At 48.9% G+C, this 27,122-nt stretch overlaps 1 pseudogene; it reads left to right on the forward strand.

The window, feature by feature from the left end:
* Nucleotides 1-6,293: 6,293 nt before the first annotated feature.
* Nucleotides 6,294-27,122, forward strand: part of LOC119951616 — a 36,027-nt pseudogene continuing 15,198 nt past the window's right edge.

Below are 27,122 nucleotides of genomic sequence, written 5' to 3' on the forward strand. Positions count from 1 at the left end.
TTCTAACACAGTATGTAGATTGTCCGACCAGAGGGGAGGCCATATTGGATTTAGTACTTGGTAATGAACCAGGGCAGGTGATAGATTTGTTAGTGGGGGAGCATTTTGGAGGCAGTGACCACAATTCTGTGACTTTCACTTTAGTAATGGAGAGGGATAGGTGCGAGCAACAGGGCAAGGTTTATAATTGGGGGAAGGGTAAATACAATGCTGTCAGACAAGAATTGAAGTGCAGAAGTTGGGAACATAGGCTGTCAGGGAAGGACACAAGTGAAATGTGGAACTTGTTCAAGGAACAGGTACTGCGTGTCTTTGATATGTATGTCCCTGTCAGGCAGGGAAGAGATGGTCGAGTGAGGGAACCATGGTTGACAAGAGAGGTTGAATGTCTTGTTAAGAGGAAGAAGGAGACTTATGTAAGGCTGAAGAAACAAGGTTCAGACAGGGCGCTGGAGGGATACAAGATAGCCAGGAGGGAACTGAAGAAAGGGATTAGGAGAGCTAAGAGAGGGCATGAAAAATCTTTGGCGGGTAGGATCAAGGAAAACCCCAAGGTCTTTTACACATATGTGAGAAATATGAGAATGACTAGAGCGAGGGTAGGTCCGATTAAGGACAGTAGCGGGAGATTGTGTATTGAGTCTGAAGAGATAGGAGAGGTCTTGAACAAGTATTTTTCTTCAGTATTTACAAACGAGAGGGGCCATATTGTTGGAGAGGACAGCGTGAAGCTGACTGATAAGCTTGAGGAGATACTTGTCAGGAAGGAAGATGTGTTGCGCGTTTTGAAAAACTTGAGGATAGACAAGTCCCCCGGGCCTGACGGGATATATCCAAGGATTCTATGGGAAGCAAGAAATGAAATTGCAGAGCCGTTGGCAATGATCTTTTCGTCCTCGCTGTCAACAGGGGTGGTACCAGGGTATTGGAGAGTGGCGAATGTCGTGCCCCTGTTCAAAAAAGGGAATAGGGATAACCCTGGGACTTACAGGCCAGTTAGTCTTACTTCGGTGGTAGGCAAAGTAATGGAAAGGGTACTGAGGGATAGGATTTCTGAGCATCTGGAAAGGCATTGCTTAATTAGGGATAGTCAGCACGGATTTGTGAGGGGTAGGTCTTGCCTTACAAGTCTTATTGAATTCTTTGAGGAGGTGACCAAGCATGTGGATGAAGGTAAAGCAGTGGATGTAGTGTACATGGATTTTAGTAAGGCATTTGATAAGGTTCCCCATGGTAGGCTTATGCAGAAAGTAAGGAGGCATGGGATAGTGGGAAATTTGGCCAGTTGGATAACAAACTGGCTAACCGATAGAAAACAGAGAGTGGTGGTGGATGGCAAATATTCAGCCTGGAGCCCAGTTATCAGTGGCGTACCGCAGGGATCAGTTCTGGGTCCTCTGCTGTTTGTGATTTTCATTAACGACTTGGATGAGGGAGTTGAAGGGTGGGTCAGTAAATTTGCAGATGATACGAAGATTGGTGGAGTTGTAGATAGTGAGGAGGGCTGTTGTCGGCTTCAAAGAGACATAGATAGAATGCAGAGCTGGGCTGAGAAGTGGCAGATGGAGTTTAACCCTGACAAGTGTGAGGTTGTCCATTTTGGAAGGACAAATATGAATGCGGAATACAGGGTTAATGGTAGGGTTCTTGGCAATGTGGAGGAGCAGAGAGATCTTGGGGTCTATGTTCATAGTTCTTTGAAAGTTGCCACTCAAGTGGATAGAGCTGTGAAGAAGGCCTATGGTGTGCTAGCGTTCATTAGCAGAGGGATTGAATTTAAGAGCCGTGAGGTGATGATGCAGCTGTACAAAACCTTGGTCAGGCCACATTTGGAGTACTGTGTGCAGTTCTGGTCACCTCATTTTAGGAAGGATGTGGAAGCTTTGGAAAAGGTGCAAAGGAGATTTACCAGGATGTTGCCTGGAATGGAGAGTAGGTCATACGAGGAAAGGTTGAGGGTGCTAGGCCTTTTCTCATTAGAACGGAGAAGGATGAGGGGCGACTTGATAGAGGTTTATAAGATGATCAGGGGAATAGATAGAGTAGACAGTCAGGGACTTTTTCCCCGGGTGGAACACACCATTACAAGGGGACATAAATTTAAGATAAATGGTGGAAGATATAGAGGGGATGTCAGAGGTAGGTTCTTTACCCAGAGAGTAGTGGGGGCATGGAATGCACTGCCTGTGGTAGTAGTTGAGTCGGAAAAGTTAGGGACCTTCAAGCGGCTATTGGATAGGTACTTGGATTAGGGTAGAATAATGGAGTGTAGGTTAACTTCTTAAGGGCAGCACGGTAGCATTGTGGATAGCACAATTGCTTCACAGCTCCAGGGTCCCAAGTTCGATTTCGACTTGGGTCACTGTCTGTGTGGAGTCTGCACATCCTCCCCGTGACTGCGTGGGTTTCCTCCGGGTACTCCGGTTTCCTCCCACAGTCCAAAGATGTGCAGGTTGGGTGGATTGGCCATGAAAAATTGTCCAAAATTCTATGATTAACCTAGGACAAAAGTTCGGCGCAACATCGTGGGCCGAAGGGCCTGTTCTGTGCTGTATTTCTCTATCTCTATCTCTAAAACCAAATTGTAAATAAATGCCTATAAACATGTGCCTCGGCCATATTGGGGAATGTAAAATATGTATGCCGGGTAAAGGGGATGGCCACAGTTGTTATTATGAAGATGCTTGCCTGTAAATATACATGTTAATTTTTGCGTGTTTTTTTCTAATAATTTGTAATTTGTTGGATATAAAATATGAAAACTCAATAAAAAAACATTTCCAAAAAAAAGTTGCCGCTCAGTGTTGAACGATCAGGTGGGGTTACTGGGATAGGTGAGGGATTGGGCCGAGGTAGGGTGGTCTTTCGGAGGGACGGTGCAGACTTGATGAGCTGAATGCCTGTCTTCTGCACTGTTGGGATTCTATGACATGACCAATCGCTGCGCATCCCCCCATATCACTGGTTCATACTGGTTCAGTATACGTATATATATTATGATTCTTGGGCAGACCCCTTAAGAACCAAGAATGTTTTGATGAAATTGATAAAAGTTTGAGATTGAAGACACTCAGTTGGCAAATAAAACCACAGGATTCCGCAGGTTGTGAACAAACATAAATAAAGTTTACGATACAAAGTCAGAAAGATAAAACACTTTACATCATCTACCTTACATTCCAACCTTAACAGTGGAATAGAGGGATGTGTGAATAAACACATATAATGTGCTCGAACACACATCACACCATAAATGGCAGGTGCGACCAAGACAGAGTCCATGGAAATCTCACCCAGACGTCAGTAAACGTCAGCCAATCTCACTGAAAATCAGTCTCTCGTGAGGAATTCACGTGTTCACCTTCAAAGATTTAACCGTGGAATTCTGTCCTTTCCTGGCCCGTACTGCAGACTCGACAGAGCAGAGACAAATGTATTTATTTTGGATCTACCTGCCGTGGAGGTAAAACACTGTTTAATATCCTGGATGAAATACATGGACTTCATCAGCTTTTGCAGATCATTTCAGTGGAGATGTGCTCTCCCAGGCTAAAAGAACATCGGCCCACTGGAAGTCGTGAGACTGGCCAGTTCAGCAGAAAGAAACCCTCTGACCCTCCCACTTCACCAAGTCTCACAATGAACATGGTACAGTCCTGGGTGTGATTAACAGCAGCAAAAACAGCAGAATCCAATCCCTGTCATCACTTGTGAGCTCGCTGGTATCTCAGCAAGTGGGGTGACTGATTGAATCTCTTCCCACACTGAGAGCAGGCAAACAGCTTCTCCCCAGTGTGAACGCGCCAGTGCCTCTGCAGGTTGGATGACTGAGTGAAACCCTTCCTGCACACGGGGCAGGGAAATGGCCTGTTGCCTGTGTGAACTCGCTGGTGTCTGATGAGGCCGGATGAATCTCTGAAACCCTTCCCACATGCATGGCAGATGTACAGCTTCTCCCCAATGTGAATTCGCTGGTGCTTCAGCAGTTTGGACCAATCGCTGAAACCCTTCCCACACTCAGAGCAGGCAAATGGCCTCTTCCCAGTGTGAACCTTCTGGTGCGTGTGGAGGCTGGCTGACTGAGTGAAGCCCTTCCCACACACACACACAGCAGATGAATGGCCTCTCCCTGGTGTGAACCCGCTGATGTGTTTGCAGGGCAGATGAATGAGTGAATGCCTTCCCACGCTGAGAGCCAGCGCCGGCCCTAGGGTTGCTGGCGCCCCGGACAAGCTGAACTTCGGCGCCCTTGGCAGGGGGGGGGGCGGGACCGGGGGGTGGGGGGGGGCGCCCTGGGGGAGGGCGGCCACCGCGCATGCGCTGGTTGGCACCGGCCCAACTGCGCATGCGCGGAACCCGAGTCTCTGGCGCCCCCTAGCACATGGCGCCCCGGGCGACTGCCCGAGTTGCCGGTGCCTTGAGCCGGCCCTGCTGAGAGCAGGTGAATGGCATCTCCCCGGTGTGAATGCGCTGGTGTGTCAGCAGGGCAGATGAATGAGTGAATCCCTTCCCACGCTTGAAGCAGGTGAATGGCCTCTCCCCAGTGTGACAGCGTCGATGAGTTTCGAGAGCAGATGGGTAACTGAGTCCCCACATTTCCACGGTTTCTCCATGGTGATGGTGTCCTTGTGTTTCTCCAGGTCCAATGATCGGTTCCAGCCTCGTCCACAAGGAACACTTGTACAGTCTCTCCCCACTGTGAAGATATGCAATATTTTCTCTTCCTATGTAACCGTTTAAAGCTCGCTCCACAGTCAGTTCACTGGAACACTCTCACTCAGGTCTTTATGTGTCTCGGTGCATTTCCAATCACATTTATGTTTAAACGTTTTGAAGCAGACAGAAGAGCCAAACATTTCTCCTTCTAGATTCAAAGGCCGATGATATTCAAGTCACAATGAATTGAATGAGGATGTCGGATCCTGACCTTACATCCACATCTGATATCCTGTTGTCATGTGCGAGCACCTTTAAGAAACAGGTGTTTAAGAAATGTACCTTTAAGAAATGTGTGTTTATCTGTGATGTAGAGTGTGGGTGGAGCTGGGCTTTCTGTCAGCTTTTTACTTTTGTTTTAGGCTATTTGCTGCAGGGTGTGTTTTAGTTTTGTTTTCAGAGCTGGATAGCTGCAGTCACAGCCAGAAGGGGTATTAGTATATAGGGGCAGCACGGTAGCATAGGGGCAGCACGGTAGCATAGTGGTTAGCATAAATGCTTCACAGCTCCAGGGTCCCAGGTTCGATTCCCGGCTGGGTCACTGTCTGTGCGGAGTCTGCACGTCCTCCCCGTGTGTGCGTGGGTTTCCTCCGGGTGCTCCGGTTTCCTCCCACAGTCCAAAGATGTGCGGGTTAGGTGGATTGGCCATGCTAAATTGCCCGTAGTGTCCTAAAAAGTAAGGTTAAGGGGTGGGGGGTTGTTGGGTTACGGGTATAGGGTGGCTACGTGGGATTGAGTAGGGTGATCATGGCTCGGCACAACATCGAGGGCCGAAGGGCCTGTTCTGTGCTGTACTGTTCTATGTTCTAGTCTCTCTCTCTGTCATCTAAAAACTGTAAATCGATCCTTTGGTGATTTAAAACTTGAGTTCATGGAATAAACATTGTTTTGCTGTTAAAAAATGCTTTTCCATTTCGGCTGTACCACACCTGTAGAGTGGGCCGTGCGCTCCCCATACCACAATCTATTACAGGTTGTGGGTCAGGTGAACTCCATGATACTCTTTGGGGTTCTCTAAACCCTGGCCCATAACACTGTAAAAGTAGTTTACAGAAGTCATTGGTGTCAGAACAGGTTAGAAATTCAAAACAGAATTCTAGTTTCTATGGAATATTCTTTCCTCTCATTTCCCCAAGATCTGTAATTCTCCATCCCACACACTCTCCCTCCATTCTCACCCTGCTCTAATATTTACCCTCCCAATTCTCCTGAAGGTGCTGATTCAGGCTGACTGACAGATCCCTGCTCACTGCTTCCAGTCCTGAACACAGAGACCTGAAAATCTACCTGCAGGCTGCCAGACAGATGTATGTCTACATTACTGGACAGAAAATGTGTGTAATATACAGACTGGATTCACTTCCTTTCCCTTCAGTTGCTGCAAGTCCCCAATGTCCCCCCAGAACGAGGAAAGAAATGGAAAGGGAGAAACATTGATTTCCTCCCAGATGTTGCAGAAGAGGACGTTTTAGTCCAACTTCCGGATTGTGACGTCATAAAGGGAGCCCTTCCGGGATCAGCCAATAGGAATCACTGCTCCGTGGTGACGTCTCCGGGTTACAGTGCGCAGGTTCGGCGCGGACACGTGAGCCCCTCCCCCACCCATTGTTCCCCGCCCACCTCCTCCAGACAAGGTTTCTAGGCAACCGGCAGACGGCTCCGGCCAGAGCTAGAAGCCGCTCAGTGACATCCCCCTTCCTCGGGACTGAGCTTGTGCGCGTGAGAGGTCGCCCCCTGACCTTCCGGCTGAGGTGTTGACCAATGGGAAGGTTGGAGGACCGGAAGGACTCTTAGATCAGGTCAAACCGCAGACTTCCGGTGTCTGAAAATGGCGCTTCACACAGATTGAAACCTCCTCCTGCCTCCAACATCTGTGAGTAAAACACTTTCTTTTCTGCCCCTTTCCATTTCTTTTCTCATTCTCACCTTCAATTGGTCACTTGCAGCAACTGAAGGGAAAGGAAGTGAATACAGGGAGGGTGCAGACTCTGGACTGCTTGGCACAGGTCTCTCTCGCTTTTATAGCACAATTGCTTCACAGCTCCAGGGTCCCAGGTTCGATTCCCGGCCCCGGGTCACTGTCCGTGTGGAGTTTGCATATTCTCCCCGTGTCAGCGTCCCCCCCCACCCCCCCCCCCGCCTTTTGAAATACTTTGCCTTCCCTTCCGTCATTTAGATTGTCTGTCAGTTCCAGATTTCTCACATCCTCCTCCCACATAGGGTTCAATATATTGCTCATTATCACTTCAGTTATATACACAGGGGACAGTTTAGTTCAGACGGCTGAACAGTTGGTTCGAGATGCAGAGCAACGCCAACAGCGTGGGTTCAATTCCTGGACTGGCTGAGGTTATTCATGAAGGCCCACTTTCTCAACCTTGCCCCTCGCCTGAGGTATGGTGATGGTCAGATTAAATCACCACCAGGCAGCTCTCCCCGCAAAGGGGAAAGCAGACTATGGTCATCTGGGACTATGGCCACTTTGCTATAGATACAGATGGAGAATGGAGAAAGATTTTAAGGTCTCTCTGTCTGGGACATGGAACAGTGACCATGGATCTGTTGCTCAAATTAAATTGTACCTTAACAAGAATTGGGAGGGTATATATTGCGTGGAGTGAGTGTTGGATGACTTTTGGGAAGGAGAAGGGATTGAATGTTCATAAACTAGAATTGTCTGTTCTGAATGTCTGTCCTGTACTGACAGTGATGATTGTGTGAACCGCTTTTACAGGATCTCAGAAGATGAGGATTTACAGACAGAAATCTCAAAGCAAACTTCACGTCAACATCCGACAGCATCACTCAATTCATCGGGACTGGAATATCATCGACCTTTAAATCTAGAAGGAGAAATGTTTGTCTGTTCTGTCTGCTTCAGAATGCTTTAAACATCAGTGTGACTGGAAAAGCACCGAGACACACACACCCGAGTGAGAGTGTTCCAGAGCACTGACTGTGGAAAGAGCTTTAACCAGTTACACAGCCTGAAAAATCATCGCACCATTCACAGCGGGGAGAGACCGTACACGTGTTCTGTGTGTGGACGAGGCCTCAACTGGGCGGTGAACCTGGAGAGATACATGGACACCCGCACCATGAAGAAACCGTGGGAATGTGGGGACTGTGGGAAGGGATTCAGAGTCCCGTCACTACTGGAAGCTCATCGACGCATTCACACTGGGGAGAGGCCGTTCACCTGCTCTCGCTGTGGGAAGGGATTCACTCAGTTATCCACCCTGCAGAAACACCAGCGAGTTCACACTGGGGAGAGGCCGTTCACCTGCTCTCCCTGTGGGAAGGGATTCACTCAGTTATCCACCCTGCAGACACACCAGCGAGTTCACACCAAGAGGCCATTCACCTGCACTGAGTGTGGGAAGGGTTTCACTCAGTTATCCAGCCTTCAGAAACACCAGGGAACTCATATCGAGGGAAAGCCGTTCACGTGTTCAGTGTGTGGGAAGGGATTCACTCGGTCATCTAACCTGCAGATACACAAGCGCGACCACACCGGCAAGAGGCCATTTACCTGCTCTGAGTGTGGGAAGGGATTCCTCCAGTTGTATAACCTGCGGAGACACCAACGAGTCCATACTGGGGAGAGGCCATTCACCTGCTCTGTGTGTGGGACAGGATTCGCTCAGTTGTGCAACCTGCAGACACACCAGCGAGTCCACACCGGGGAGAGGCCATTCACCTGCTCCCAGTGTGGGAAGGGATTCAGTGAGTTATCCAATCTGCGGGTACACGAGCGAGTACACACTGGGGAGAGGCCATTCACCTGCTCTGTGTGTGGGACAGGATTTGCTCAGTTGTGCAACTTGCAGACACACCAGCGAGTCCACTCCGGGGAGAGGCCATTCACCTGCTCCCAATGTGGGAAGGGATTCAGTGAGTTATCCAATCTGCGGGTACACCAGCGAGTCCACAGCGGGGAGAAGCCGTTCACCTGCTCGGACTGTGGGAAGAAATTCTCCATGTCATCCAACCTGGTGACGCACCAGCGAGTTCACACCAGGGAGAGGCCGTTCACCTGCTCTGTGTGTGGGAAGAGATTCAGCGACTCATCCTCCCGGCTGTCACACCAGCGAATTCACAGTAAGGAGAAGCTGTTCGTCTGCTCCGAGTGTGGGAAGGGATTCACTCGGTCAACCTTCCTGCTCAAACACCAGCAGGTTCATATCAGGAAGAGGCTGTGATACGATCGATCCCTTATTTTATCTTCAAATAAGAGTCACAGATCCAGTTGATTGAAACAGTCCAAAAATACAACTTTATTTGCGAATCATTCACCTTGATTCTCTTCAATAGAAAAACTAAGTCAAAATTTTGATCAAATAATAGATCAAACATATTAAAGAGAGTTAGAAAATCAATAGATGGTTCAGAATTTCTTCAAGTATCAGTTCAGAACAAAGCTTTAATCACGAAGCCTTATTCTTAATGAAATTCTGATCAATGGTCTAATCCCTCATTTACTCTCATTGGTTTCTAATTCTCAGCTGAAGCTTCCTGATTTATTCAAATATCTGTCTATCACTGAGAAAATGATTTGTTAACCAAGCATTTGTCAATTCTTGAGATTTACTAATCTCCATCAAATTGATTAAATGTCTACGTGCCCCCGTCACGTGTACCAATCCTACAAATATAAGGTGCTTGCATTAACCTTGCTGTTGCTAAGGCTTTGATACATTTTCATTCCAGAATGTGTTGAGGAACAATGGTTTATTAATTACAAGGGGCGTTTATGCAACTTTTCATGAAACAATGTTAAATTCCTGCATCACAATTATTATTTATTATCTGAAACAATGACTATCTTTCCACATTAACCTGTGGATATTTCATTCTCTGTCTGTGCAGAATTAAGAAATGTACTGCATCAATTCTTAAAGGCATCAGTGAAGCAATAAATCAGTGAATCAATAAATCAGTAAATATCTGGCCATTCATCTGTGTGTGTGGGAAGGGGTTTCCCTGTTATCCACCCTGCGCAGCTACCAGCGAGTTCACGAGTGATGACGGGTTGGACTCTGCTGTTATTGCTGCTGTTAATCACACCCAGGACTGAACCATGTTCATTCTGACACTTGGTGAAGTGGGAGGGTCAGAGGGTTTCTCTCTGCTGGACTCAGTGAGGGGGCTGAGGAGATTTACGGGACCAGGAATGAGGGACTTCAGTTAGTTGGAGAGACTGGAGCAGCTGAAATTGTTCTCTTCAGACCATAGAGTAATTCGGGCAGAGAAGGAGGCCATTCAGCCCATTGACTCCATGCTGGCTCTCTGTGGAGCAATCCGGTCAGTCCCATTTCCCTCAAGTGCCCATCAAAATTTCATTTTGAAATAGTTCTGGGTGTCTGCTTCCACCATCCTCACGGGCAGCGAGTTCCAGGTCATTACCACTCACTCTGCACCTCCCCCCACACTCGCATCTTTCTACTTTCATTCTTTCATGGGATGTGGTGTTTCTGGCTTGGGTCCAGCATTTGTTCTCCATCCCTAATTGCTGCTTTAGAAGGTGGTGGGTGAGGCACCTTCTTGAACTGCTGAAGTCTGTGTGGTGTCGGTAACAGCCCAGTAACACCCCCAGTGCTGTCAGGGAGGGAGTTCCAGGATTTGGACCCAGCGACAGTGGAGAACAATGATATATATCTTCCTCGTACTAAAGCTTAAATGTGTGTCCTTCATCCTTGTCCCATCAGCTAATGGGAGCAGCATTTCTTTGTCTTGTCCACCTATATCCAATCTCCCCTCAACCTCCTTTGCTCTAAAGTGAACAATCCCGGCTTCTCCGTCTGAGCCTTGTGGGTAAAATCCCTCCTCCGTAGAACCACCGAACCTTTGAAAAGTTACAGCCCAGACAGAGGCCATTCTAATGGTTTAGCACAGGGCTAAATCGTTGGCTTTAAAAGCAGGCCAGCAGCACGGTTCATTTCCCGTACCAGCCTCCCCTAACAGGCGCCAGAATGTGGCGACGAGGGGCTTTTCACAGTAACTTCATTTGAAGCCGACTTTCTTTTTCATTTCATTCGTTCCATCTTGTCCATACCAGCCGGACGAAACCCAGGTGCCCTTTCTAATCCCAGCTTCCTGCATCCGGCCCATAGCCCTGTAGCTTATACCCCTGGATCTCAGACAACAATGAGTCAGAGTACAGGAGGGAGATAGAGAACTTAGTAGTATGGAGCAACATCAACAATCTCTCCCTCAATGTCAGCAAAACTAAGGAGCTGGTCATCAACTTCAGGAAGGGAAGTATCGTCCACACCCCTGTCTGCATCAATGGTGACGAGGTGGAGATGTTTGACAGCTTCAAATTCGCAGGTGTGCAAATCATCAACAATCTGTCCTGGTCCATGCACATCGACGTTACAACCAAGAAAACACAACAGCGCGTATCCGTCCTCGGAAAAGTAAGGAAACTCGGCCTGTCCACATTGACTCTGACCAATTTTTGCAGATGCACCTCTGGCTGCATCACAGCCTGGCATTGCAACTGCTCGGCCCAAGACCATAAGAAACCACAGAGAATTGTGTAATAAGCTGTGCACAAAGGACACATTTCATATTATCAAGCATGTCATGTTGTGTAAGCACAGTTGCATTTTGACATGACAGTTTAAAATTATGATGCAGATCATGTTTTGTAAGACGCAGTTACATTTGTATGTAAATGTAAACAGTTCCAGAGTAAGGGGGATGTGTTGATATGCCTGTGCACAGTTCTGTACATAGATATGCAACCTCCAACCAGCTGGTGGTGATAGAGATCCATCATGTGACTCGAGACACCCGCCAGTTGGCAGTGAGACGGACAAGAAGATGGTCACACTTAGAGTAGCTGCAGGAGAATTCACTGAATTTGTTTATTAGTCATTGTCTGAATTGTAGTTTGTTAATTTGCTTTCCACGAGTTTGTAGGTAAATCACCTTTCCAGTGAAAGAACCAGATGTTCTGTGTCCATCATTACCATGGCCATAACACAGAACACAACAACTTTTAGTTTGAGAATTGGTTTTCTTTAAATTTAAGATAAATGGAAATTCTGGATTTAATGAAAACACCCTCCGGGAATTCCCAATCACAAGGTGTGGCCGATGTTGACTGAAGAAGTCAAAGCTGGAAGGCTAAGATCTGTAAAAGGGCAGCTGGGCTATTTTAGCTGGAGACCTGGAGACATCGGGTCTGACAATTACTGTCCTGTCTTTGTTACAGAGGTGAATTCTTCATGCAGACCTCAGGGTCAGAAGGTTTGGTTTTTGAAGCTAAAAGCCGATTAATTTGAACATCTGTTGGACATCCCAATGAGTCTGTGTCACCATGGGGATCAGTGATTCAGGGTGGAGCCTTAGTTGGAATTCTGGGTGTTTCTCACAGAAAGCAGGCAGTCTGCAGTTAGCGTGGAAGCAGCCAGCTGTGGGAGCAGGAGCTGTGAGCCAGCTGTGGGAGCAGGAGCTGTGAACCAGCTGTGGGAGCAGGAGCTGTGGGAGCAGGAGCTGTGAACCAGCTGTGGGAGCTGGGAACCAGCTGTGGGACCGGGAGCTGGGAACCAGCTGTGGGAGCAGGAGCTGTGAACCAGCTGTGGGAGCAGGAGCTGTGAACCAGCTGTGGGAACAGGAGCTGTGAACCAGCTGTGGGAGCAGGAGCTGGGAACCAGCTGTGGGAGCAGTGAACCAGCTGTGGGAGCAGGAGCTGGGAACCAGCTGTGGGAGCAGGAGCTGGGAACCAGCTGTGGGAGCAGGAGCTGGGAACCAGCTGTGGGAGCAGGAGCTGTGAACCAGCTGTGGGAACAGGAGCTGTGAACCGGCTGTGGGAGCAGGAGCTGGGAACCAGCTGTGGGACCCAGGAGCTGTGAACCAGCTGTGGGAGCAGGAGCTGGGAACCAGCTGTGGGAGCAGGAGCTGGGAACCAGCTGGGGGAGCAGGAGCTGTGAACCGGCTGTGGGAACAGGAGCTGTGACCCGGCTGTGGGAACAGGAGCTGTGAACCGGCTGTGGGAGCAGGAGCTGGGAACCAGCTGTGGGAGCAGGAGCTGTGAACCGGCTGTGGGAGCAGGAGCTGGGAACCAGCTGTGGGAGCAGGAGCTGGGAACCAGCTGTGGGAGCAGGAGCTGGGAACCAGCTGTGGGAGCAGGAGCTGGGAACCAGCTGTGGGAGCAGGAGCTGGGAACCAGCTGTGGGAGCAGGAGCTGGGAACCAGCTGTGGGAGCAGGAGCTGTGAACCAGCTGTGGGAGCAGGAGCTGGGAACCAGCTGTGGGAGCAGGAGCTGGGAACCAGCTGTGGGAGCAGGAGCTGTGAACCAGCTGTGGGAGCAGGAGCTGTGAACCAGCTGTGGGATAAGGAGCTGGGAACCAGCTGTGGGAGCAGGAGCTGGGAACCAGCTGTGGGAGCAGGAGCTGGGAACCGGCTGTGGGAGCAGGAGCTGTGAGCCAGCTGTGGGAGCAGGAGCTGGGAACCAGCTGTGGGAGCAGGAGCTGGGAACCAGCTGTGGGAGCAGGAGCTGGGAACCGGCTGTGGGAGCAGGAGCAGTGAGCCAGCTGTGGGATCAGGAGCTGGGAACCAGCTGTGGGAGCAGGAGCTGGGAACCAGCTGTGGGAGCAGGAGCTGGGAACCAGCTGTGGGAGCAGGAGCTGGGAACCGGCTGTGGGAGCAGGAGCTGTGAGCCAGCTGTGGGAGCAGGAGCTGGGAACCAGCTGTGGGAGCAGGAGCTGTGAGCCAGCTGTGGGAGCAGGAGCTGTGAACCGGCTGAGGGAGCAGGAGCTGTGAACCAGCTGTGGGAACAGGAGCTGGGAACCAGCTGGGGGAGCAGGAGCTCTGAACCAGCTGTGGGAACAGGAGCTGTGGACCAGCTGTGGGAACAGGAACCTAGAGGGCCCTGAGGAAGTAGGGGTGTTAGAACATAGAACAGTTTTTTGCTAGTTTTTTTTAAAACAGTACAGCACAGAACAGGCCCTTCGGCCCTCGATGTTGTGCTGAGCATTGTCCGAAACCAAGATCAAGCTATCCCACTCCCTGTCATTCTGGTGTGCTCCATGTGCCTATCCAATAACCACTTGAAAGTTCCTAAAGTGTCCGACTCCACCATCACAGCAGGCATTCCATTCCACACCCTAACCACTCTCTGAGTAAAGAACCTACCTCCGTCATCCCTCCTATATCTCCCACCCTGAATCTTATAGTTATGCCCCCTTGTAACAGCTTCATCCACCCACTCTCTCTATCCCCATCATCATCCCATAAACCTCTATTAATTTGCCTCTCATCCTCCTCAGCTCCAAAGAGAAAAGCCCTAGCTCCCTCAACCTTTCCTCATAAGACCTATCCTGCAAACCAGGCAGCATCCTGGTAAATCTCCTTTGCACCCTTTCCATTGCTTCCACATCCATCCTATAGTGAGGTGACCAGAACTGCACACAATACTCCAAATGTGGTCTAACCAGGGTCATGTATAGTTGTAGCATAACCCCGCGGCTCTTAAACTCAATCCCCCTGTTAATAAATGCTAACACACTATAAGCCTTCTTCACGGCTCTGTCCACTTGAGTGGCAACCTTCAGAGATCTGTGGACATGAACCCCAAGATCTCTCTGTTCCTCCACATTCCTCAGAACCCTGCCATTGACCCTGTAATCCGCATTCAAATTTTTTCTACCAAAATGAATCATCTCGCACTGATCAGGGTTAAACTCCATCTGCCATTTTTCGGCCCAGCTCTGCATCCTATGAATGTCTCTTTGCAGCCTACAACAGCCCTCCACCTCATCCGCTACTCCACGAATCTTGGTGTCATCAGCAAATTTACTGACCCGCCCTTCAGCCCCCTCCTCCAAGTCATTGATAAAAATCACAAATAGCAGAGGATCCAGCACTGATCCCTGTGGTAAACCGCTGGTAACTGGTCTCCACCACCACCCTCTGTTTTCTATGTGATAACCAGTTACTTGTCCAATTGGCCAAATTTCCCTCTATCCCACACCTCCTTACTTTCTTCATGAGCCGACCATGGGGAACCTTATCAAACGCCTTACTAAAATCCATGTATACGACATCAACTGCTCTACCTTCATCTACACACTTAGTTACCTCCTCAACGAATTCAATCAAATTTGTGAGGCAAGATTTACCCTTCACTAATCCGTGTTGACTATCCCGGATTAAGCTGCATCTTTCCAAATGGTCATGAATCTTATCCTTCAGGAACTTTTCCATTAATTTACTGATCACCGAAGTAAGACTAACTGGCCAGGGTCAATTCTATTCCCTTTCTTGAACAGAGGAACAACATTTGCCACTCTCCAGTCCTCTGGCACTATCCCCGTGGACAGTGAGGACCCAAAGATCAAGACCTCTTGACAAGACATTCAACCTCTTTTGTGAACCACGGTTCCCTCACACGGCCATTTCCTCCCTGCCTGACAGGGACATACCTATTAAGGACACGCAGTATTTGTTCCTTGAACAAGCTCCACTTTTCATTTGTGCCTTTCCCTGACAGTTTCTGTTCCCATCTTATGCTCCCTAATTCTTGCCTAATCGCATCATAATTACACCTCCCCCCAATTATAAACCTTGCCCTGCTGTATGGCCCTATCCCTCTCCATTGTAATAGTGAAAGACACTGAATTGTGGTCACTATCTCCAAAGTGCTCTCCCACAAACAAATCTAACACTTGGCCCGTTTTATTACCCAGTACCAAATCCAATGTGGCCTCCCCTCTTGTCGGCCTATCCATATATTGTGTCAGGAAACCCTCCTGCACACACTGTACAAAAACTGCCCCATCCGAACTGTTCGACCTATAGAGGTTCCAATCAATATTTGGAAAGTTAAAGTCACCCATGACAACTATCCTGAGACCTCCACACCTATCCATAATCTGTTTTGCAATTTCTTCCTCCACATCTCTATTACTATTTGGGGGCCTATAGAAAACTCCTAACAATGCGACCGCTCCTTTCCTATTTCTAACATTACCTCAGTAGGCAGATCCCCTTCGAACTGCCTTTCTGCAGCCATTAAACTATCCTTGATTTCCAATGCTACTCCTCCACCTCTTTTACCACCTTCCCTACTCTTACTGAAACATCTATACCCCAGAACCTCCAACAACCATTCCTGTCCCTGTTCTAACCATGTCTCCATAATGGCCACAGCATCGTAGTCCCAAGTACCAATCCACGCTCCAAGTTCACCTACCTTATTGTGGATGGTCCTTGCATTGAAGTAAACACACTTCTGTCTGCCGGTACACTCCTGCGACCTTGATACCCTCCTCAGTACGTCACCACTCTCAACACTGGCTTCTGGACTACAGCTCGTTTTCCCAGCCCCCTGACAAATTAACCCCCCCTAAGAGCCATTGCAAATTTCCCTCCCAGGATATTGGTGCCCCTCTGGTTCAGGTGCAAACCGTCCTGTCTGTACAGGTCCCACCTTCTCCAGAATGTGCTCCAATTATCCACGTACCTGAAACCCTCCCTCCAACACCATCCCTGCAGCTTATCTGCACTTTCTCCCTGTTCATCACCTCACTAGCACGTGGCACCGGCAACAAACCAGAGATGACAACACGGTTTGTCCTGGCTCTCAGCTTCCACCCTAGCTCTCTAAATTCCGGATTTAAATCCCCGTCTCTTTTACCTATGTCGTTGGTACCGATATGTACCACGACTTGTGACTGTTCCCCCTCACCCTTAAGGATTCTGAAAACACGGTCCGAGACGTCATAGACCCTGGCACCCGGGAGGCAACATACCATCCGTGAGTCTCTTTCGCTGCCACAGAACCGTCTATCTGTCCCTCTAACTATCGAGAACCCAATAGCTATTGCTCTCCTGCTCTCCCTCCTTCCCTTCTGAGCCACAGGGACAGACTCAGTGCTGGAGATCCGTTCACCATGGCTCACCCCTTTTTTTAAAAAAAATAATTTTTATTGAAATTTTTGAGACATGTATAACAACAAAACAATAATAATAATAAACACCCCCTGGACCCGTAACAACGCAGATAACAAGCCCCCCCCACCCCCCAAACCCGATGAACAAATAAATTAAAAATAAATTAAATTAACATAAACAATACCCCCTGAACCCCCACCCACCCCCCCCCCCCCCCCCCCCCCCCCGGGTTGCTGCTGCTACTGTCCCCGTACCCTATCGTTGAGCCAGAAAGTCGAGGAAAGGCTGCCACCGCCTAAAGAACCCTTGCACCGATCCTCTCAGGGCGAATTTGACCTTCTCCAGCTTAATAAATCCCGCCATGTCATTGATCCAGGTCTCCACGCTTGGGGGTCTCGCATCTTTCCATTGCAACAAGATCCTCTGCCGGGCTACTAGGGACGCAAAGGCCAAAACATCGGCCTCTTTCGCCTCCTGCACTCCCGGCTCCACCCCAACCCCAAATATCGCGAGTCCCCAGCCTGGCTTGACCCTGGACCCTACCACCCTCGACACCGTCCTCGCCACCCCCTGCCAGAATTCCCCCAGTGCCGGGCATGCCCAAAACATATGGGCATGGTTCGCTGGGCTCCCCGAACACCTAATGCATCTGTCCTCACCCCCAAAAAACTTGTTCATCCTCGTCCCGGACATATGAGCCCTGTGCAGTACCTTGAACTGGATGAGGCTAACCCTCGCACATGAAGAGGAGGAGTTCACCCTCTCCAGGGCGTTCGCCCATGTCCCCTCCTCAATCTGCTCCCCCAACTCCACCTCCCACTTAGCCTTCAGCTCCTCTACCGACGCCTCCTCCCCCTCCTGCATCACCTGGTAGATGCCAGACACCTTCCCATCCCTGACCCACACCCCCGAAAGCACCTTATCCATTACCCTCCGCGGGGGCAGCAAAGGGAACCCCTCCACCTGCCGCCTAGCATACGCCTTGACCTGAAGGTACCTGAACATATTCCCCGGGGGGAGCTCAAACTTCTCCTACAGCTCACCCAGGCTCGCAAACCTCCCGCCAATGAACAGGTCTCCCAACTTCCTTATGCCCGCCCTATGCCACCCCAGGAACCCGCCATCAATGTTCCCTAGGACAAACCGGTGGTTCCCCCGCAGCGGGGCCTCCACCAAGCCCCCCACTTCCCCCCTGTGTCGCCTCCACTGCCCCCAAATCTTGAGGGTAGCCGCCACCACCGGGCTTGTAGTGTACCTCGTTGGAGGGAGCGGCAACGGCGCCATTACCAGTGCCTTCAGGCTCGTGCCTCCACAGGACGCCACCTCCATCCGTTTCCATGCTGCCCACTCCCCATCCATTACCCACTTGCGTACCATCGAGACATTAGCCGCCTAATAGTACCCAGAGAGGTTGGGCAGCGCCAGCCCCCCTCTATCCCTGCCCCGCTCCAAAAAGACCCTCCTCACCCTCGGAGTCCCGTTCGCCCAAACAAATCCTGTGATGCTGCTGTCTACCCTCCTAAAAAATGCCCTTGGAATAAGGATGGGGAGGCACTGGAACAAAAACAAAAACCTCGGGAGCACCGTCATTTTAACGGACTGTACTCTACCCTCCAACGACAGCATGTCCCACCTTTTGAACTCCTCCTCCATCTGCTCCACCAACCTAGTAAAATTAAGCTTATGCAAAGTCCCCCAGCTCCTAGCCACCTGAACCCCCATGTACCTAAAACTCCTCACTGCCCTCTTTAGCGGGAGCCTACCAATCCCCCCCTCCTGATCTCCCGGGTGTACAACAAACAGCTCGCTCTTGCCCAGGTTCAACTTGTAGCCTGAGAAACTCCCAAACTCAGCAAGAATCTCCATCACCTCCGGCATTCCCCCCACCGGGTCTGCTACATACAGCAGCAAGTCATCTGCATAAAGCGACACTCGGTGCTCCTCCCCACCCTGCACCAGACCCCTCCACCTCCCCGACTCCCTGAGCGCCATGGCCAGAGGCTCAATTGCCAACGCAAAAAGCAAGGAGGACAGGGGGCACCCCTGCCTCGTCCCACGGTAGAGCCTGAAGTACTCGGACCTCCTCCCATTTGTCGCTGCACTCGCCATCGGGGCCTTGTACAGCAATCTCACCCATTTAATAAACCCCTCCCCGAACCCGAATCTCTCTAACACCTCCCACAAGTACCCCCACTCAACCCTATCGAAGGCCTTACATCCAATGCCACCACAATCTCCGCCTCTCCTTCTGCCGCCGGCATCATTATCACATTTAGCAGCCTTCGCACGTTAGTGTTCAGCTGCCTCCCCTTCACAAATCCCGTCTGATCTTCATGTACCACCCTCGGCACCCAGTCCTCTATTCTAGTGGCCAAGATCTTTGCCAGCAACTTGGCATCCACGTTCAACAGTGAAATTGGCCTATATGATCCACACTGCAGGGGGTCCTTATCTCGCTTCAGGTTCAGGGAAATCAGCGCCCGTGACATCGTCGGGGGACCATGGCTCACCCCTGATAGGTCATCCCCCTCAACAATATCCAAAACGGTATACTTGTTACTGAGGGGAACGACCACAGAGGATCCCTGCACTGACTGCTTCCTCCCAGCCGCTCTCACCGTCACCTATCTTCTTGTTCCTAATGTTTAAATCCCTCAGGAGGAAGGGAGTGAAGCTCACACTTGGACTGAGGAGTCAACTATTTTCAGGTCTTGAAGGAACGTTGGAGGGTTGTTCAGTCGAAAGCTGATGGAAGGACCCCCATAAAATCTTAGAGCTTGGGGAATAGCTGGGATACTGAGGAGAATTCAAGTGAATTCTGGAGAGTTTTCACATACCTTTGGGATGGCCCGGGTAACAGAAATGAATGAAGTTTAAAGCTATTGTTACTTATAAGGGGGTGAAGTTAAAAAGTCGAACTGAGGTTACAGCACAAGTGTTTCGAAACTACTGTGTTAAGTTTCTATTGCCGGATTTCCAATTTCCTTTTGTTTTAAATAAACAGTTGTCATGTGAGAGAACCTTTTAAGAAATGGGTGTTTTTATCGAATAACTGTAGTGGGTGTCCCTTTAAGAAATGGGTGTTTATTACTGCAGTGATGTCAGAGAGTGGGTGGAGCTGGGCTGTCTGTCAGCTTCACTCTTGTTTTTGAGCAGGCTGCTATAGAGTGAGGTTTTAGTTTTGTTTTCAGAGAGAAGAGCTGCAGTGAAAGCTAGCAGATGTGCATGGATCTCTCTACAAGCTAAAGAATGTTCATTTGGATGATTTCAAAGGAATAACTGCTCTCAATAGTGAATTTAAACCTGATTTCAGTGTTAAAAGGGTCTTTTCTCTTCCGGATGTTGTTTGGTAATTTATTAAGGATTACATGGTGTTGTATTCTTTGGGGGTTGTATTTGAATTAATGGTTGCTAAGATGTTCAGAACTGTACTTATCTCTTCTCTTATTAGCAGAACGAGCCCACCACCTTTTCCTATCTGAAAGTATGTTTTAAAAAGGTTAACTTGAGTTCATAGAATAAACATTAGTTTTGCTTTAAAAAATACTTTTCCATTTCTGCTGTACCACACCTGTAGAGTGGGCCGTGTGCTCCCCATACCACAATCTAGTAAAAGTTGTGGGTCAGGTGAACTCCATGATACACTGTGGGGTTCTCTAAACCCTGGCCCACAACACAGTAAAGTTTGTTTTGGGTTTAAAAACATGGAATCTTGTGACATTCTTGCAGTTAATTGGGTGGTCAAATTTCTCTTTAAACATTAATGGTCCCGAACAATTCACATCAATAATATTTCAAAACAAATCAAAGGATATAGAAACATGATTTTCCTTGGTTTTCACAAATCATTATATTATAAAACTTTCCTCTTCTCGGATCCCCAATAGTTTCTTAGTTCAAGTATCTCAATCAGATAACTCATGACTAAAAATGGAACAAATTGTTGTCCTTTCTGAAGCAGGAGGGCTGTCACCCGGCACACAGGGTCATTTGGGATTTTTCCCAGAGACCAATTGATCGGGACGATACCCTCCATCCATCTGAAGTGAATTGTGTGCATCAATCATCCCGGCCAGTGCGGTTGCCAACTTGCAGTTTGACTGATCAGCTCAGATTTCCTGCAGCATCTCATTGATGACCGTGTGATTCCTTTCACAGAGTCTGTAGCTGAAAGGACTTTCAGCTGCAATGTTCATGTTTTCACACGCGTCTCGAAACTCCTCATCAGCAAATTCCCCTCCATCATCAGTCAGAAACTTAGCTGGTGCCCCAGGTCCAGCCCCTGTCCATTTCTCCACAACTTGGTCTAGAATCACCCTTTTGACCTTGCCATGTATTATTGGAGATAGACTAAATCAGATTACCATGTCTATAAAGTGTGGAGTGAAATATTTCTGTCTTTGTGTCCCACACCTTTCGATCCACGGCAACTCCCTCCTCAAAGTTATGTGCTGAGGGAAGGTTTACAATGGGATGTGACGGTGTACCCTGATACTTTTTACACATTTCCCACTAATCTCTTCTGAGCCTCGTAAACTCTTCATCAACTATCCCCGCATCTTGCAGCAGAGTATTTAATCTTTTTTTTTTAAATTTAGATTACCCAATTATTTTTTCCAATTAAGGGGCAATTTAGCGTGGCCAATCCACCTACTCTGCACATTTTTGGGTTGTGGGGGCGAAACCCACGCAGACACGGGGAGAATGTGCAAACTCCACACGGACAGTGACCCAGAGCCGGGATCGAACCTGGGACCTCAGCGCCGTGAGGCGGTTGTGCTAACCACTAGGCCACCGTGCTGCCCGGAGTATTTAATCTTTGATAAAAAGGGTGAGCAAATTGTCTGTGCAGCTTGAAAACAGTTTTCTTGCTTTCTCTCTGTATCCTAGCACCCAATGCCATTATTCCTTGTCAAACACTGATCAGAAACAGAGATTGTTAAGGGGTTACGGTAATGTCCTGATTGAGAAAACTGCACATCCACTGACTTCCCAAAAACAATTCCTTTCCCTTGCTCCATGTCCAGCTGTATTTGTGCCCTTTTATGGAAGGTTTGCTGAACATCTCACTGAAGACAACACCAGTCCCGATAAATTGACTGACTCCAGCTATATTGCATGAAATCACGACTCTTTTTGAGTGACTTCAATGTGTTGCCATCACCAAAGCAAAACACGGAGAGCTTTAATACTTCTTAACCCAGTATCGATCCTCGCTCCAAGGAGAATCTGCGTAGCATTTTCACCAATCTGATCCCCCTCCTGTTGAGGTGCAGTCACTGTCTAACGCAGCTCAGTTGAATGAGTCAGTGGCTGGTGAGATGCAGCCACTGTCTAACACAGCTCAGTTGAATGAGTCAGTGACTGGTGAGGTGCCGCCACTGTCTAACACAGCACAGTTGAATGAGTCAGTGACTGGTGAGATGCAGCCTCTGTCTATCACAGCTCCGTTGAATGAGTCAGCGACTGGTGAGATGCAGCCACTGTCTAACACAGCTCAGTTGAATGAGTCAGCGACTGGTGAGGTGCAGCCACTGTCGATCACAGCTCAGTTGAATGAGTCAGTGACTGGTAAGATGCAGCCACTGTCTATCACAGCTCAGTTGAATGAGTCAGTGACTGGTGAGGTGCAGCCACTGTCTAACACAGTAAGAAGTCTTACAACACCAGGTTAAAGTCCAACAGGTTTGTTTCAAACACGAGCTTTCGGAGCACGGCTCCTTCTTCAGGTGAATGTGGCATCTCCACATCATCACTGTCTAACACAGCACAGTTGAATGAGTCAGTGACTGGTGAGATGCAGCCACTGTCTAACACAGCACAGTTGAATGAGTCAGTGACTGGTGAGATGCAGCCACTGTCTAACACAGCACAGTTGAATGAGTCAGTGACTGGTGAGATGCAGCCACTGTCTAACACAGCACAGTTGAATGAGTCAGCGACTGGTGAGATTCAGCCACTGTCTAACGCAGCTCAGTTGAATGAGTCAGCGACTGGTGAGATGCAGCCACTGTCTAACACAGCACAGTTGAATGAGTCAGTGACTGGTGAGATGCAGCCACTGTCTAACACAGCACAGTTGAATGAGTCAGCGACTGGTGAGATGCAGCCACTGTCTAACACAGCTCAGTTGAATGAGTCAGCGACTGGTGAGATGCAGCCACTGTCTAACACAGCACAGTTGAATGAGTCAGTGACTGGTGAGGTGCTGCCACTGTCTAACACAGCACAGTTGAATGAGTCAGTGACAAACACACACTGGCCCAAAATGCTTCTTGTACTAGTCCAACTTCTTCAGCGTGATCACCATCTTCAGCCTTGGAATTCCCAGTGTCACTTCGAAGATCTTGGCCCGAATTGTCCGGTTGTCCGGATTCGCTTTGCCCGCTGGTAGCACGTTCGCAGCAGGGCTTTGCGGCGTCATGGGGTGGTTTGAATGGGAAATCCCGTTGACAAGCAGCGGGAAGATAGAAACCCACCGCCAGGGAACCACATGCGGCCGAGAATCATACGGCTGGAGGACTGGAGAATCTCGCTCCCTGATTTTCTGCTTTGAGAAGTTCATCGCGATGGCATTTTGAGTCAGATCGGAAACAGGTTCGTTGTTCCCCAGTGCGGTAACTTGAGCCAACAAATAAGCTAGTCGAATGTGTTGATTAAAAGAAACTTCTTTATATCAGTAAATAACGAAGTTTAACAATGACAGTAACTCAGCAGACAGTAATTACATGAAAACAGTAACAACCATGAAAACAGGAGCAGTAATAAAACAGGTCTTGTTTACAGGTCACCTCCTGCAGACTGAAACATCCAGCCCAACGCCAGCACATGCTCAGAAACCTCATCAGACACCAGTAATTACATTGGAGAAAGACATGTAAGAACATTCTGTATTCAAAATGACTCTCTGTGTGAAACCCGGTCATTCCTGGGGTTCATTCACTCATTAGCGCTGTTCCAATCCTGTCTTTTTGTTGCAATGTCAGGATCTGCTAAAGATGCTTCCAACCTAATTCGAAAACTGCCAAAGGTTCCCAAACTGGCTTCCAGGGTTCTGCGGCAGGCCAGGCTGATCTATTCTGTTATGGGCCAGGGTTTAGAGAACCTCAAAGTGTATCATGGAGTTCACCTGACGCACAACTATTAATAGATTGTGGTATGGGGAGCACACGGCCCACTCTACAGGTGTGGTACAGCAGAAATGGAAAAGTATTTTTTAAAGCAAAACAATGTTTATTCTGTGAACTCAAGTTAACCTTTTTAAAACATACAGTGAACATCTTAGCAACCATCAATTCAAATACAACCCCCAAAGAATACAACACCAAGTAATGCGTACGCTGTCCTTTTAACATCCAGAAGACTAAAAAAAAACAACCTTTAACAGAAGCACGTCAGGTTAAAGCCACTACTCAGAACATTTATAATTCTGAATTCACCAAATGATCAAGAGATGGTCTTTTCATGGCAGAGAGATCAACAGTACACCTGCTTTGGCTGGCTTCAGCTCCAACACTGAAAATGAAACCAAAAAGACACAGACACACCCAAGCTTTTCTCAAAGTGAAACTAAAAAATGGAGCCAGAGCCCACACTCTGACATCACTGCAGTAACATGAGCAGCCAAACATTTCTTAACGTGACAGTCTCATGACAATACAACTTGAGTTTGATGCTGTTTCCCGCTCATACAATCCGAGGTTGGCTTCCCCAGAATGCAGCCTCTGATTGGACGCACTGGAAACATCCAGGGTGAGCGTGGATAGTGCAGCGATGGCGAGAATGAGGCCTGCAAGAGGGAGCTGGATCTGCGAGAGGGAGCGGTGCCTCAGAAGAAACTGGGAGACCTGGGCCTCAGAGAAGGAGCGGTGGGGTGGGGGTGGTTAAGACAGGCCTCGGAGAGAGCGAGTTGGGCCTCGGAAAGAGGTTTCCGATTGTGACGTGAGAGCAAGTGAGTATATGTGAGAGATGAGTGTGTGAGAGAGATAATGAGTATCTGTGTGTATGAGATAACAGCGAGCGAGTGTGAGAGAGGACTGTGTAGCAGAGGTGAGTGGACGTGTATGTGAGAGATCAGTGCATGTGGGAGATCAAAGTGAGTATGTGAAAGATGTGTGTGTTAGAGAGGCGTGTGTGTGAGAGAAAGATTAGTGAGTGTACGAAGGAGAGGAGTGTGTCAGAGAGATAATGTGTGTCTGAAAGATGAGTGTGTGCAAGACAGAGAAATGTGTGCGCGAGACAAGAGAAATGTGTGCGCGAGACAGAGAAATGTGTGCGCGAGACAGAGAAATGTGTGCGCGAGACAGAGAAATGTGTGCGCGAGACAGAGAAATGTGTGCGCGAGACAGAGAAATGTGTGCGCGAGACAGAGAAATGTGTGCGCGAGACAGAGAAATGTGTGCGCGAGACAGAGAAATGTGTGCGCGCGACAGAGAAATGTGTGCGCGAGACAGAAATGTGTGCGCGAGACAGAGAAATGTGTGCGCGAGACAGAGAAATGTGTGCGCGAGACAGAGAAATGTGTGCGCGAGACAAGAGAAATGTGTGTGCGAGACAGAGAAATGTGTGTGCGAGACAGAGAAATGTGTGCGCGAGACAGAGAAATGTGTGCGCGAGACAGAGAAATGTGTGCGCGAGACAGAGAAATGTGTGCGCGAGACAAGAGAAATGTGTGTGCGAGACAGAGAAATGTGTGAGCGAGACAGAGAAATTTGTGTGCGCGACAAAGAAATGTGTGCGCGAGACAGAGAAATGTGTGAGCGAGACAGAGAAATGTGTGCGCGAGACAGAGAAATGTGTGTGCGAGACAAGAGAAATTTGTGTGCGAGACAGAGAAATGTGTGTGTGAGACAAGAGAAATGTGTGTGCGAGACAGAGAAATGTGTGCGAGACAAGAGAAATGTGTGTGCGAGACAAGAGAAATATGTGTGCGAGACAAGAGAAATGTGTGTGTGAGACAGAGATGTGTGTGCGAGAGATAAAGATGAGTGAATGTATGTGAGAGGAGTGTGTGGGAGAGGAGTGTGTGTGTGGGAGAGAGGAGAGTGAGTGTAAGTGAGAAATGAGTGTGTGTGAGAGAGAGAGAGAGAGATGACAGTGTATGTGAGAGAGATGTGTGCATGAGAGAGAGAGAGCGGAGTGTGTGTGTGTCCAATATGAGGGCAGCACGGTAGCATAGTGGTTAGCACAGTTGCTTCACAGCACCAGGGTCCCAGGTTCGATTCCCGGTTTGGGTCACTGTCTGTGCGGAGTCTGCACGTTCTCCCCATGTCTGCGTGGGTTTCCTCCGGGTGCTCCGGTTTCCTCCCACAGTCCAAAGATGTGCAGGGTTAGGTGGATTGGCCATGATAAATTGCCCTTAGCTTAGGTGGGGTTACTGGGATAGGGTGGAGGTGTGGGGTGCTCTTTCCAAGAGCAGGTGCAGACTCAACGGGCCGAATGGCCTCCTTCTGCACTGTAAATCCTATGAGAATCCAGGACTCCAGCAGGACTCTCCATTTGAACCAAAGGAGGAGGGACATTAGAAATGGCAAAAGGTACCTTTTTTAATAGGAATAAAATACAATGTGTACGTATAAGAGATAGACTGAACTTCCATGATTTTTTTTTCTTCTACATTTGTACATATTGCGTGAAAACAAATTTTTTTGCGGCCATGGAGGAGTAGGTCGCACATTTGATAGCTCCCACCATTGACGGAACAATGGGGAGACAATCTGGTGCCACGGGCGAGAGCTATCAGGTCAGCTGACTCACGGAACCACACTGGGGTGGTGGTGGGGGGGCAGGCAGGTGATAAGCTTGGGCTTGATATGGGGGGCGCATTTGAGGGGGGTTGACGGCGGACGTGGCAATGCAACACACCTAAAGGTTATAGACCAGACTAGACTGAGGATTCCACTCAGGGATTCCACTTGGCCAAGTATTCCACTCAGGGCTGGACTCAAAGACCAGGGGGGATAGCGATTCTGGTTAATAAACGGGTGGCATTCGAGGGAGAATCGTGTCAGACAAGGGGGGCAGGTACCTAATGGTGAGTGGGAAGCAGTAGGGGGTGCGGGAGGTATTCGTGAACGTATATGCTCCGAGCTGGGACGATGTGGAATTTATGAGGCGGGTGTTAGGTAAGATCCCTGACTTAGAGTCACATCACTTGATCATGGGGGGAGATTTTAACACAGTCATTGATCCGGAATTGGACCGGTCAAAATCCAGGACAGGGAGGAGGCCGGCCGTGGCAAAGGAATTGAAGGGGTTTATGGAACAGATGGGGGGAGTAGACGAATGGAGGTTTGGACAGCCATGAGCGAAGGAGTTTTTTTTTCTTCTCCTACGTCCACAAGGTATACTCTCGGATCGACTTTTTTGTTCTGAGCAGGGCTCTGCTACCGGGGGTGGTGGATACTGAGTACTCGGCAATCGCAGTGTTGGATCATGCCCCACATTGGGTGGATCTACGGGTTAGTGTGGAGAAAGGGCAACGCCCGCTGTGGAGACTGGAT

Source organism: Scyliorhinus canicula, chromosome 17 (genome assembly GCF_902713615.1).
Source record: "Scyliorhinus canicula chromosome 17, sScyCan1.1, whole genome shotgun sequence".
NCBI classification, from domain to species: Eukaryota; Metazoa; Chordata; class Chondrichthyes; order Carcharhiniformes; family Scyliorhinidae; genus Scyliorhinus; species Scyliorhinus canicula.